Genomic DNA, 14,317 nt, shown 5'->3' on the forward strand with positions numbered 1-14,317 from the left:
ATGTTTGTATCTATTGCCCACATTGTCTGCATTATCATTAAACTGTTTAGGGCTATCACTTTAACTATGGAAATACAATTTTCCAAACATCAAGCTTTTTAAAGCAATGGTTTAAATGACAGGGATTGTGGAAACTTCTGTTTTGAAAATCCTGGCATCTAACCACTATTTTCCAGTTGTTTATTTCTCATGCTTTAGCTCTAGTTTCTTTTTTCCCAGCTCTAGTCCTTCCTCTCATCATGATAATGCAGAATTCATTTCAGAATCTTGATTGTGCCAAAACAGTAAACCAAAGTATATTTATTGGAGAGAGAATGCAAAATTGCAGGCTGGTATGCAATCAAGTCATCAAACTTCTATCCCTTGTAAAATAATCTGATCTTGCAGGGATGATTTAAAGAATATGGTGTGGTTGCTGACAGTGGAATTTAATAAATGTCTTGCATTGCTAGTTTTCTATAGCATAAGCTCCAAGTGGTGTGATTAGTACAGCTCCCGTATTAAGTAGGATTTCATTTACAACTTAAAATTGTATCTGTTTCAAATGCAGTGAACATCATTAGGGTACAACTGTGATCCTGTACAGCCTGAACTCTTATTAAATATTGTAATTCATAGGCAAGAGTATGTGCATGAGAAGTCTAAGTACTCCTTATTCATTAAGTATCTGCTGAGATCAGCAGAAGTACTGGTCCAATGAAAATTATCCATAATATGCAAATGTAAATTCAACTGACCCAGCATCAACACTTATCTCTGAGCCTACTGGTTCCTGGCTGACTTCCTACTATACATTGGCTGGTTGTCAGGCTGGATAAAAGTAAAGATATCATTGGCACACAAAGTTTAGTCTGGAAAAATCTGAAAACTAGAAATTAAGTTTGAGTTTGAAACTAGTAGGAAATGTCTTACAGTTTGAAATTACAATGATACCAGACTGGTCTGTGAGATAATGAAATATTGCTATTTTACGTGTGCTTACTACTAACAAGAGTAGAAGTTTATGTAAATCTCTCAAATTACATGACTTGAACACAGCATTGCTTTGGAAACAGTCTAAACAGATACATTTCTTTTTAACTAATGCATAGGACAGTTGATGAATTCTAAAAGATGCTATTTCATGAAACCAGTCTTTCATACCCCACCACTTTATGCATCCAGTTTGTTCCACGCCAAAGGGTACGGGACCTGCACTGCTGCTCTGAGAGAAGGAAAAGGAGAATTTGTGGCTGGTGAAATGGGTGTCGTACCTACATAACCTACGTAAGATTTCTACATGGATGAGTCATGCTACCCCCATTACTCACATCCTCAGGACTTTTCCCTGCAAACACTAACATGCACACCAATACATCGTGTCATTATTCTGAGTAAAGCCACTGGTGTGCAAGTAGTTACAGAAGTAGACTTATGCAATAAAGAACTGTACATTATGGTACATTTTATCGTCTCCTGAGATTTCAGTTAGAAAGGCAAAACTCTGTTTCTGTTTCTCTTGTAATAGTCTATCCTTTAAAACTTCAACATAACTTTGTTAAAAATAGCAAAATTAAAGTTTTGCCTCAGTTAAGGAAGAATAAGAATGTGGTTTCTTTATCCAGAGGAGAAACATAAACATGGAAAAATATGTTTTTAAATGTAGTTATCTTACTTTCAGTGACTAAAACTTGACTCTAAAATATATTTAGGCAACATGGGTTTGGGTCAACCTAATTTCTTGAGAATTTCCACAAGGAAAGCTTTCTGTCGACATAGACTTGGCTACAGTACCATATTTGTAGAATAACCAGAAATTGAATTTGAAACCACAGAATCCTGACACAGAGAAAGACATCGAGAACTTTCACAGTGTGGGAGGAGGATGACACAATTTCTGATTGCTTGAAGCAAGATGGGAATGTAGCAGAGACTTCCATATGACTAATTTGTACACAATTCATGCTTAGATTTCAGCCTGGATTTTATTTAATTTCATATGACCCCATTGGGCATCACATCTTTTCGGTGCTTTACATAAGAATGTGTCTTTTTTCCCCTTTTGAATTCAGCATCTAGGCAAAAAATATCAAATCCTACTGATGAATGATAAGCCGGAAATCACCATTTTCATAATTTAATGCTAGGAGACTCTTAATGGTTGAGAAAACATCACAGTGGCAAAAGTATCAACTACTGGGAGCTATGTTCACTTTCATGTATAATTTACCTTCCTATACCATTTCATTAAGTCAAGAAAAAAAGGTCATTAGTGAAATCTGGGTTATCACCAATGGATTTCAGTTCTATGATAGCTAATTGTGATTGAGACTACTGCTATACTACTATAAATTTTTGGGCTTCACTGTAAATTCCGTTAAAAGCAAAATTCATGCTGTAGATAAATAGATTCCCAGCAAACAGGTTTGTTTAACAGCATAACATAAAGATTTGCAGATGACTGTTATCTAAGGGCTCATGATATAATGGCATTGAGAGCAAGGTGGAAAATGTTCCTCATGTTACTAGAAATGTACTCTTCCTATGAGCAATGGCCCAGAGGTGCTACATATTGAAAAATATTGATTCAGTTAGATTTAAGTCCTCCGAGAGCTGATGTTTGCTATTATGTTCTCTATCCATGGAATATTTATTGGTTTTCTTTCCTTTCTGAACTTTTTTAAAACTAAAATAGGTATTGTCTACACCATGACAGTTCACATGCAGAAACCTTTTAACATCTGTCTTCCAAAGGCTCTTATTCAAAATAAGGAAAAATATATACACAAAATCCATGTGTTTCATTATGTGAGTATATATATATGTATATACATATGTATGAATAAGTTCAGAGACAACCAAACCACGTCATCACAAATTGAAACACACAAGGGCTGCTCTGAAAGTAATTCCTCCCGTTTTATTACATTAACCCACAACATGAGAGGCGGATGTTGTGGTCTGGCAGAAGAGATTGAACCTTTTTGCCAATATTCTGCTACATTTTGTTGGCGTGCGACAGCTGGCAGCAAAGAAGCAGTCTGTATTGTATGTCTTGTCCACAAAGGTGTGGAACAGAATTCCTCCATGTCGAAAAAGTTGACAACCATTGACATTCACGAATGCATGCTGAACGTTTATGAAGACCAAACAGTGGATGTGAGCACAGTGAGGCAGTGGGTGGTAAGTTTCAGCAGTGGCAAAAGCAACAGTGGCTCACTTCCATTGGTGCAGATTTTTATGAGTGTGGCATGCAGGCTTTGTTCATTGCTGCTGAAAATGCACATCTAATGGTGTTGGCTATGCTGAAAAATAGTGTTTAGTAGCTGAGAATTTGCTCTCTCAAATAGTGTTATTGTGCTCTTTGATGCAGTTTCCACAGGCTTAAACAGGAGGCATTGCTTTTGGAGCGACCTATGTACATTGCTTTATTGATGAGCCAATCAATTTTCCAAATATGTGGTCAGTGAGAATGTGAAGCAAGGAACTGCTGTCAAAGAAATGCCTTTCACGTGTGTCTAAATAGTATTTTTCTGGGATAAAATTTAGAACAAAAAGTATCTTATGCTTCTTAGTTGTGTTTGGATAGACAAACATCAGCAGTGTTGATATACATATATATATATACGCATAGACACATTTCATTTCTGTTTGCACTTAACAGGAAGGTGATAGCTCTATCAAATGTAGAGATGTTTGCCTGAACCTGTCTCTATGTATGAGTATATAACATGGATGCTAAGTGTCTCATTAATTCACAGAAAATCTGCTGCTGTTCAGCACTCCTCAGAAGAAGCTACATGTCAGAGAACACCTGAGGTTACATTTGAACATAGATTTGTCTCCTGGCTGAGCTGTATGTACACAGGCATGGGCCTGAAACACCTGTGGGTATGAGCATGAAAAGGAACGCAGGAAGTTGTATCTGAACAGCAGGAAGCACTTCCGTAATGATGGTGCATTGGCACAGGATGCCCACTGGCTGTGGAATCCTCTCCTTGGAGATCTTCAGAAGTCACCTGGATGTGGTCCTGGGGATCCTGCTTTGAGATACTGAGGTTAGATGGCCCTGCAGCCCCTGCCAAGCTCTGCCATTCTGTGACCCTGTGAGTGGTCCAAACGGCAAGGGGCAACGTGTGTGAGTAACACGCACCAATAGTTTTGAAAGAGCAGAAAGTTTCTCATCTGAGCTCTGTTACGGGTAGCATACCACAAGCTGTGAGAAAACACAGCGTGGTGATCCCTCGAGGTCTGTGACACAGCTTCCCCGCAGAAAGCCTGAAAGCACGTGTGCAACAGGAGCGGTGAGGTGCGTGGCCGCGCAGCCAACTTCTCAGGTCAAGTATCTGCAACGAACGGCGCCATCACGGCGTTATCTGGCGCCGTGCCCCCGAACGCCCTGCGAGTCCCACGCACCATCCCCAGCCGCGCGGCCGCAGCTGCGGGGGGCGGGCGGGAGGCGGTGCTGCGGGCGGGGCGGGCGGGCCGGCGGCGCGGGGCCCGTGTTGCCGCCGAACCGGCGCGGGGCAGAGCAACGTCGCAGCGAGCGGACCCGCTGCAGGTGGGGGAGCGCGGCCGGCCGGGGGCGCGCGGGGCTGCGGGTTAGCGGGGCGGGTCCTTTCGGGCGGGAGAGGCGAGCCCAGCCGCGCTGCACCCCGCGGGGCTCCCCGCGCTAGCGGCCGTGCTGGAGTCTGGGGGAGACGGGAGGGACGGCGCGGGGACGGGAGCGGGGCAGCGCCGTCCGGGCGGCAGGTGCAGCAGTCGGGGCGGCTCCACAGCCCGAGGATGGGGACGGTGGGAGCCGGAAAGCCGTGTGTCCGAGATAATGATATTTGTGCCTTCTTTTTAACAGGGAGCTGTGAGCCCGGTGTGTCATAGATGTGTTGGGTTTTCTTGTTGATTTTCTACTTTTTGCAATACAGTTGCAGTGCGGCGGGTAGATTGTGCTGACTTGAAATGCTTGTTTTGTTGGCACGTGATGAATTTATGTTATATCCTCTGTTATATCCTTCTGTGTGATATAGAAATCCACATTACTCAGACACACGAGTGAAATGAATTGTTGGCATCTGTGCTTAAGCTAGTTTGTGGCATGGTTGTTCAGACATTATGGCAAGAAGCAGAGTAGAAGAGATTACAGTAACTGCAATTAGACTCTTTTCTGTACCTGCAAAGGAAAGTCTGCTTGGGAGGCCACTTGGGATGGCTGTTGTTCCATTGCCTAATGCTGGGATGTACTGGTACTCGCTGTGCTGGAAGGATCTGGTCTCTGGTTCCAGGATTTCACAGGCTGGGAAACCAGCCCTCTGGTTGATTTGGAAAGGCTTCCAGCTCTCAGGCACCTGAGGGAGCATTTCAGGTTTATAATACATAGTAGTGAACTAAAGAATGAGTACAGAATGTTTATTTGAAGTGCCTTGAAAATTGTGAAAATTAGGAAATGTAGCTTTCAACTGTGAAGAGTCTGTTGAGATACAGCATATTGCAGATATGTGAAAAATGCAATGTCCAAGTAGAAGTTGAAGTAGACTGGCAAAGTGGAGGTTCAACTCAGTCAGTTCTGCTGATCAGAGCTGTATATTTGTTTGTATTTAAAGAAAAATCAAGGCAAACGTTATCCTGGGATGCTTAAGTGGATTGTTCCAGGCATATAATGTCACCTTGTGGTAGTTACAACTTCAGTGCCTGTGTCTGGTATCAGTACTGTATATGATTTTGGACACCACGGTTCCAGCAGGCAGTTAGCCAAGAGAAGAATAATAAAGGCGATCCAAGATCTAGAAAACGTAACCTATGAGAAAGAAGTGAAAGAACTGCATTTTTATGGTGTAGGGAAACAAAGAGTGATGAAAGACATGATAACAATCTTCAGATGTGTAATTGGTTGCTGCAGAGTGGAGAGAAATAAACTGTTCTTAACATCAACTGGAGGTGCAACAAGAACCAGCATGCTGAACTATAGCAAGAAAGATTAGGTTAAATGGCAGGGGAAGTCCTCTCTAATTGCGCAAGTAATTGAGCATTGGATTGTCCAGGTAGGGTATGGAACTTCCTTCACCAGAGATTTTAAGATCACATCTAACCTATCTAACAGTGTATTTATCAGAAATACTGAAAGCAAGAGTGACCGTGGCAAAGGTTGGACGTTAGGAAAGATTTCTTCTCAGAAGGAGTGATGAGGCACTGGAACAGGCTGCCCGGGGAGGTGGTAGAGTCACTGTCTCTGGAGGTTTTCAAGAAGGGTGTAGATGTGGCACTGAAGGATGTGGTCTGGAGTGATCACAGTCATGGGTTAATGTTTGGACTAGATGATCTTAGTGGTCATTTCAACCTTAATGACTCTATGATACTATGAGACATCTCATCGGATCCCTTACAGTAGTCTAGGTTGTCTGAGGCTGCCAGAAGGTCAGCCTGTGAACTGGCGCTCCTAAGGCAGTTCTAAGTGGCAGCTTTGTAAGCTAAACATTGCTCAATAATCCACTTACTATATTTTACCTGTATGCCTAATTATTACACTAGATTTTATGATCCTTTTTCCTTCTACTCAAACCACACTTACAGCTGAGGTCTAAGAACCGCGGTGGATGATCGCTAAAGAACATCTTGGTCTGGCACCATCACAACAGCAGATTGGCTTATTGGTGAATGTTAAGAAATTTGAACTTAATTCCAGAGTACAGTTCTATAAATTGTATCATATTGCTCCCTTCAGGTCGTTGGTAACACAAATATGTTTCTGGCAAGTCTGTAAGGGTTATTTTGCCTCATTCTAGGCTATGATCATAATCTTGGAAATTACTTGCATTATAATTCAGTTTGCACACGTAGCTGGAAAGTGTAGTTTGTCCTACTGGATTTTTTTGCCCAGTCCAGTTATCAGCCCAACTAATTACAGAAACAGCTAGCTGAAATGGACCTTCTCTTGGTGTTTTTCTTCCCTTACCTCCATTATGTTACTTTTTTTCCCCTCTTTTTGCTTAAATTTTACGCTTTCATGGTGTTAATCTTTGTGTTATTACCCGCTTACATTTTACTTACTGTTAAAATTCTGCAAGGTTCTTTGCTCCCCATGTTGGCCTATGAAATGAAAAAGGAAAATCAGTTTTTTTTTTTTTTAATATCTCCATTTTATTAGAGAAGGGGTGTGCATAAGACCTACCTTTTCTTTCAGTGTTTTTCGTTGCTTTGTTTTGTTCTTAACTGCTTTAGAGAGGTATTGAATAAAACAGATCTAATTTTTTCAGTGTCTCTTTATAAGACAGATCTTTTTTTTATGCTCTTAGTCATCTGTATTATCAAGATGTCTTTGTTTCTGCTTTTTTATCTTCTCTGAGCTAGCATAACCAGAGCTGAACCTGATAATTCCATTGAAGACTCACTATTTATGAAGGGTTTGCTGCTGTTTCCTGTTTTGCTGCTCTGTGTGCTTTCCATCATATCTACGATCAGGGAGCAGCCTTTGGCGCTGGGTAGAGTTGGTTCAGAATGCTCAAGGAGGTAAAAATACAGCTTACAAAATGCACTGTCTCATTTCCTCTGAATTATCTCAAAGCACACATCAGAGCCAGGACCAGAGAGGGGTTCACAGGGTGGTATCAGGGCCCATCCCACTGCCCCACCAGGAATAGGGCAAATGGGGACAGCCCCAGCCCTACCCACTGCGTACCTACATTGAGGCCAAGCTGTGGGCCTGCAGCTGGGCCCAGCAGGGCAGTGCTGTGAGGAGCTGGAGACCAGCCCTGGTGTGGCCTTGCTTGGGGCAGGGGCTGTGAGCTCCATGACTGGCATGGGGCCCTAGGTGTTAAGTTTGTGAGTGCCACGAGGACAATGAAAAAATTTCAAAGCTTCACTGATACAATTTTTGTGTTGAAGATGTATGATATCTACCCATTAGCACTGTATCCAAAGGTGGGAACTTTTGGGAGCTGGTAGACTGGGAGGCAGTGTTAAAATATGACCTAGTGTGATAACTGCAAGGAGAAAGCTTGAATACTTATCTTTGCCTATTAAACAGAAACCCCTATAAATGTTTCATGCAATATTAAGCTATGGTTCAGCACCGCCCTGGCGTGGTGGCTTGTGGAATGTGATGTTCCCTATGTATCCCCTTCTAGGGACAACCCAGTGCATCTCCTTGAGCAACGTACTGTAGCCTTTGAGTGGCCTACTCTGCCACTCATCAGTGAAATTTAAGGACAAGCAGAAAATTAGGGAGGTTGATACACTGTGACCATACATACTGCTTTGTTAAATAAATAAATAAATCGAGCCTTGACGTTTCTTCCCTGCCCATGAGTGGGAAAATAGGCTGAGCCCTACTCTATGTTGCTTCATTTAAAAATGGACTGGCCATGGGAAAAAAGCAGTAGGAGAAAACCAGTGCTGACGTAGACAAAATGACTTAAAGGGCTTTTTTCCTCTCTCTAGTTTCCATGGTACTGGGATACTGTGAAATTTATAAAGAAACTTAATTCTGTATTGCCCATAATCTGCACAGACATTGTTTTACAGCAGTGCTGATTGATTTAGCTTTCCAGGGGAGATGTCAGGCATGCTAGTAGTGATTAACAGCAGATAGAAACCAGGGAGATGAGCAGTGTTGATCACACTGAATAATATTGTGAATGAAAATAGGAGTACAAAGTAAATACATGTCAACCTTTTGGAATTTTATGTGATTTATATCGCTTCAATGTTGGATTGAGTAATTGGTCTTTTTATCAGTGTGCTTTATGCTGTAATAAAATGGGGCTTAAATAGTGAGAAGTTAATAGCTGCTCTAAGTGAAACACATAGGCCCTGAAATGAGATGCATTCTTTCTAGCAAAGAACATGCAAAAATTGCAGGGAAGTTTGTTTGCACTTGGTGAGATAAAAAATTAAACTATCTTTCATGCCAGTGAGAGATTTCCATTTCTTCTTGAGTTTTCTGTCAGTTCAAAGTAAGCCTTTAAAGAATGGTGCATTAGCACATAGGAAATCTAAATTTCCTCGTGTATTAGTATTTTAAGACCTGTTCATAATTTAAACTTTTATATTTCAAGTCTTTCTCCCTCCCATGATTAGTTCCAGTAGCTTGGTCTGAAGCTTTAGTTTGAGGCACGAGGCACTGTACTAATATCGAAGAGAAGTTGCGCGCTTCTAAGCAGTGTCAACAGAAATAAATAATGGTGGGGCAAAATGAATGTGTTCTGGAGATTGCAGGGGGAAGAAAAATAGAGGCTGGGAAAACCTGCCGCTCTTTGGAGCAGGAGAGGTTGAAAGGCAGCTGGAAGAGCCACGTGGCTTTGAATGTGGGACTGGGGACGAAGAGTCTTCTGGGAACTGGCATGGTAACAGGTGTGAGGAGGCTCAGAGGATTTTTAGGAAGGTTTGGGGGAGTTTTTTGAGAGTAGAATCTCTCGTTTCCTCACATTTTTCATCCAGACCAGCCTTTCTCATTGTTTTCTCCTGCACTGTCTCATGTTCTGGGTACTTCTCATTGCTTTTGTAGGTCTGCATGGAATAAATAACATGTGCCAACTGTAGTGGACTACTTGCTAATGTATGTGCAGGTTTGTCCAAAGCTATGAAAGACTCTAAACAAAAAAGTGAGTGTTGGGTTTTTTATGTTTTCATTAAGGAGTTATGATTTTTTAAGATGGCTCTGAATGTCTCTGTCTAAGCATGGATCACTTGGATGGTTGAAACACTTGCAACATACTGCATATTTGCTGCTGTAACAAAGCTTACAGGATTTTAAAGATTTAATCTGTGGAACACACTAGAAATGTATATTTACCCAAGCTGTCTTTGAAAGAGAGACACTGAGTTGCTGATATAGCGTTCCAACTACTGTGGTTGGAGTGTACATTAACACTCAAATTTGGTTACCTCAGAACATTTTTGTATATTTTAGAAAGTATGTAAAATAACCAAACCTCAACCTTTTCAGTGTTTAGTCCAATTTGTCAAATTTACAATAGTGAGTTGCGTTATTCAAGTTGTCTTTAATCTTTCCCCCTTTCTCTTGTGTGAATCTTTGGACCCATGGTAATGATAGAGCATGTTTTAACTTGCCTGAGTTCATTTATATCAACATCAACAGAAAATTGAAAAAAAAAAACAAAAGAAAACACAAAAAACAAACACCCGAGCTCCAGTGTGAGAGTAAGCCAATAATCTTTAAAGCATGCCAGCTTGTATTTTCCACATTAGTTTTTAACAGTCTGTACTTTCTTCATTAAGTAGAGTTAATGATTTCCAAAAGTTTTATTTTTAGTCAAAACAGTTGCAGCATTTTTATTTTGTATTTGTTGAGCCCACCTAAGGTAATTTAAAGACAACTAAGAGAAGAGTGTTGCAGTTGCTCTATTAGTAGCAGTACCTATAGGTTCAGCCTTTGACGGAGACTTGCCATCTCTCTGTTACCAAGAATACCTTGTGCTTATGTTAATCACAGTAACTGTCATTCTTATTGCTTAATGGTATTTGTTCCCTAAGTCCACAGCAGCCTGGGATATCTTATGTGGAGAGGTTAAGATAATGTTGCATATATGTAAAAGTAATAGAATATATTAAAATACCAGATCATTGAGCTCAGTGTAAAATCTTGTGGGGTAACCCTTGTTTCACTAAAGTACACAAAACTGTGAACTTTTGTCACACTAGTTGGGGAACTGTGAGGGATGGACGATGCAATGCCATGATGAGCCTTTTGAGCTATGAGTGTTACCTGTACATTAGAAGGAAGATGTACATAGTGGTTAATTGTCTTTTCCTGATATCCTTGACTTACAATGTTCACATTATAGAAAAGTACATATTGCCTTTAGAGTCTGCAAGCATAATAATTTCTGTTTTCTTAGTCTTTTAACCACGTAGGTGGCTCTCTTTGGAGCTCTGGCATAGATAGACTATTAGGCAGCAATCTACACATGTTAAAATGAACAGCTCATCCTTTAATTGCAGCTTTCTTTGACCAGTTCAGCATGTTCCTACCTCTTGCACTTGGGATCTGACCCTGGTTTTCTTCCATTTCCTCTCTCCTCATTGCAAGTAGACAGAATCAGATTCCCAGCTTTAAAAAAAGAAAAAAAAAAAAAAAAAAGGCAAGAGAGGAGAAAATAAACACTGTAAGTGTAACTACAGTGTCATTGTGGTGAAGAGGAGGAAGGCACATCTGTGCAATAATTTAAAGGGTGTTTGATTTTCTGCAAAATATGACTTGAAGTTGGAAGAAATGAGTGTGGACCACTGCTGCATTGTTAGGGTCATGGACTCATTCCTTTCTCAGCTGCACAAAGTTTTTCAAAGGAAAAAAATCACTCTGTGGGAAGTTGCTCTCTGAGATTAGAATTTATGTCCAAGTAAAAAACCCAGGGGAAAGTTGTCATACTGTGCTCTTCCATTTAATTGGGGCATAAGTTGTTTATGGGAGATGGACAAGGGAGTCTCCAGTTCTTAAAATCTTAGCTTTGATAGCATGTGATTACAAGATAAAACAGATCACTTTTGATAGAGTATAAACAGAACCAAAGTGAATGTCAGTATTTTTGGAAAACAGAACTCCTTACCAAGTGGAACAGTTTCTGCAAAGTTATCAAATTTTGTTTAAAAGGCTTCCATTTGGAGAGTGAAGACCAGTGCAGGCAAAAGTGAGGGAACTTTTGAGACACACCACAATGTTTATCTTAGGAGATAGAACTCTGTGGAAAAGTACAGCCAAGAAAACTGGAGCTAAATAAAGGGTCCCTCATTTCATAGCAAATTAAAACAAAGGAAACTTTACGTGGAAATTCAAAAATTGAAAGGTCTTGTATGTCAAAGGTGTTATGTTTCTTACTGAAAGGAAATAAAAACTTTCACCTTCTAAAAAGGAGGCTTTTTTGTACTTCAGAAACTCTGCCACTTGCAGAAAAAGCGAGGATTAAGTGGCAACTCTAAGCAAACCAACAAAATAAACAAAAGGGCGTTTTGAAGAACTCTGGCTGGAAGTTGACAGGAAAAAGAAGAATGGGAAGTAATGGCAGTTGGAGACTTGGTGAAGATTCTTCATACCCCTGAAAAGTAAATTTGAAAATCTTCCAGGTAGAATTGCACAAATCATGGAGAAATCACTGATGATAAGATGTATTGAACTGCTGGCAGATAATTAAACTGAAAAATGCACTTCTGAAATGTAATGGAAGATAAAATAATAAAGGAATTTTTTTGCTTTTGTGAGAAACAATGAGGGGTGGGGAAGGGGAGGCAGATTTGCTGAATAGGACATGGAGGTTTTTTTTTTTTTTTTTAAGGTCCTAGACAATAGAGTTTTATGTTTGATATTCCCTGATGAATTTGCAATGAAGAGAAAGGAATGTAATTGTATGCCCCTGTGATTAAGTCCATTTGCTGTGCAGAGAGGCCCATGTGGCCGTGGCGTGCTTCTGACTCAGCTGAAATGAACATTGACAACTTTTGCCAAATAGGAGAGGGAAGCTAGGATGCAGAGGATTTCATTAAGAAGCTCGAAAGAGAGGACAGCTGTACCTAATTTTCAGAAGCACATAGTTGTCTTTGAGGAAGCCAAACAGTACCAAGAAAAAAAGCTTAATTTTAATTTCCTAAAGAGTAAAGGAATTCCATTTATTTGATCTCTTCTGCTATTTTCAGATCCGGATTTAAATAAGAGATCTGCTCTCAAAAGTGGTATTTCTAGCCAAGGAGAATTTCATTTTTTGCATATGCCTGGGTAATTTACACTAAACAATCTCTGTTGTTAATGAGTAGTTTGTCCTTTTATGCTACCTGGTAGTAGCAAGAAGGCTTCAATAAGGCCCTTGTGGGAGCTGTCCATTTCCAAACCTTTTACTTATGGAAGTTTGGGTACTTTGCAGAGATGTGATTCTCTCTTCTCTTCAAGACTTGACCTCATGTACTTCTGGATTTGTTTCCTGCTCCATTTGATAGGATTTTTAGATAGAAGACATATATTACTACAGTTCTATTCCTCCAGAAGTATTTATAGGATGTCTTTGAAAAAGTTTCCTCAAAGGCATCTGGATACGAAGAAATCTTGCTCAAAAAATCAGAATTTCAAAAATCCTGTTTTATGGTTATTTTGCCCACGTGACACCAGGCTGTGTGGTGCAGCTGAAGGGGTGCTATCTAGAGGGACCCTGATGGGTCATGGTTGTGGGCCTGTGTGAAGCTCAGGCAGTTCAACAAGGCCAGGTGGCTTAGGGTAATCCTAATGATGTATGGTATTTAACCCAAGTTAAATTTAGCTTCTCCGTTTTGATATGTGGAATTTACTGCAGAATGTCAGCATTCTGCATCACTGGTATGTTTTGGTTTACTTTAAATATGTTGCCCTCAGAACTAGGGTAGAACTATAGAACTAAGTCTTGATTGTATAATTTCCTGAAGACCTAAGGACTTAGATGTGTAACTACAACTTAAGTCCACCGTTTAAATGCCAGAGAGATTCTTGCTTCTACTCAACTGCAGAGTTAAACTTAAGCATAATGACTTTGGTTATGTCAGTAAAAATTCCTGCACACCTACATGTCTGATGGTAGGCATGCCTAGACTGTCCTAGAGTGCATAGCATGGTGGGTACTTATCAACGTCTGATTCCTAGAAAGATTTACAAGGCAGAAATTCTTCTGTCTCACCTGTGGATCTTGATCTAGCAGGAATTTTAAGGACACGTTTTTATTTTCTTGGAACAATCTCCGGGAATAGTAAGGTGTGGGTTTTTTTTTTTCTTCCTTTAATGCCATGTGGATAGAATATTAGTCAAGATAGAGAAGACCTAGGTTTAGTTCCCTTCCTCAATCTGAAACAGTTTGAACAGTTTATCTTGTTACTGGTAAATGTTTAAACGATGAGCTTCTGATTAGAGGTGGCATGGAAGAGGAGAATGGCGAGAGTTGGTGTAATTATGGGTGGTATTGTGTGTTTCAAGACCTTTTCTTTGCCAGCACTGCAGAGAGCCTTAAGCATAGGGTTCAGTGTTTTCAGTTTCCAAAGTGGCTCTTGGGTGCATAACCAACACGCACCAACACCAGAAAAGTCTGATTAATTTTAGGTATTAGGCCTCCTAAAGCAAGCTATGTCACTCAGTAAGCATTTGCTGTTTACACTGGAGCAAAATAAATTGTGTCTATGTACGGTAGAGATAATGCTTCTTACCAGACAGAGATGAAAGCTAGACTAAGTGTGATTTATTCCATTAAGGGTAATCGCAAACCATAGGGTGGAGGCTGCTGTATTAGGAACAAGCTTGCAAAAGTAAAACACATGGATGCATTGCTCATACTGCTTCAAATGGTAGCAATAGCAGCACACTTAGTAGCTTCTTTATGAT

The 14,317-nt window shown here is 40.4% G+C and overlaps 1 protein-coding gene across 1 annotated transcript in view; it reads left to right on the forward strand.

The window, feature by feature from the left end:
* Positions 1-4,433: 4,433 nt before the first annotated feature.
* COL21A1 (collagen type XXI alpha 1 chain) overlaps positions 4,434-14,317 on the forward strand; it is a 101,453-nt gene continuing 91,569 nt past the window's right edge. Inside the window, exon 1 of the mRNA XM_085217884.1 lies at positions 4,434-4,540. The gene's annotated coding sequence lies outside the window, so the exon portion shown is untranslated. The remainder of the gene's footprint in view (positions 4,541-14,317) is intronic.

This window comes from Meleagris gallopavo, chromosome 2 (genome assembly GCF_905368555.1).
Source record: "Meleagris gallopavo chromosome 2, MGAL_WU_HG_1.1, whole genome shotgun sequence".
Taxonomy (NCBI): Eukaryota; Metazoa; Chordata; class Aves; order Galliformes; family Phasianidae; genus Meleagris; species Meleagris gallopavo.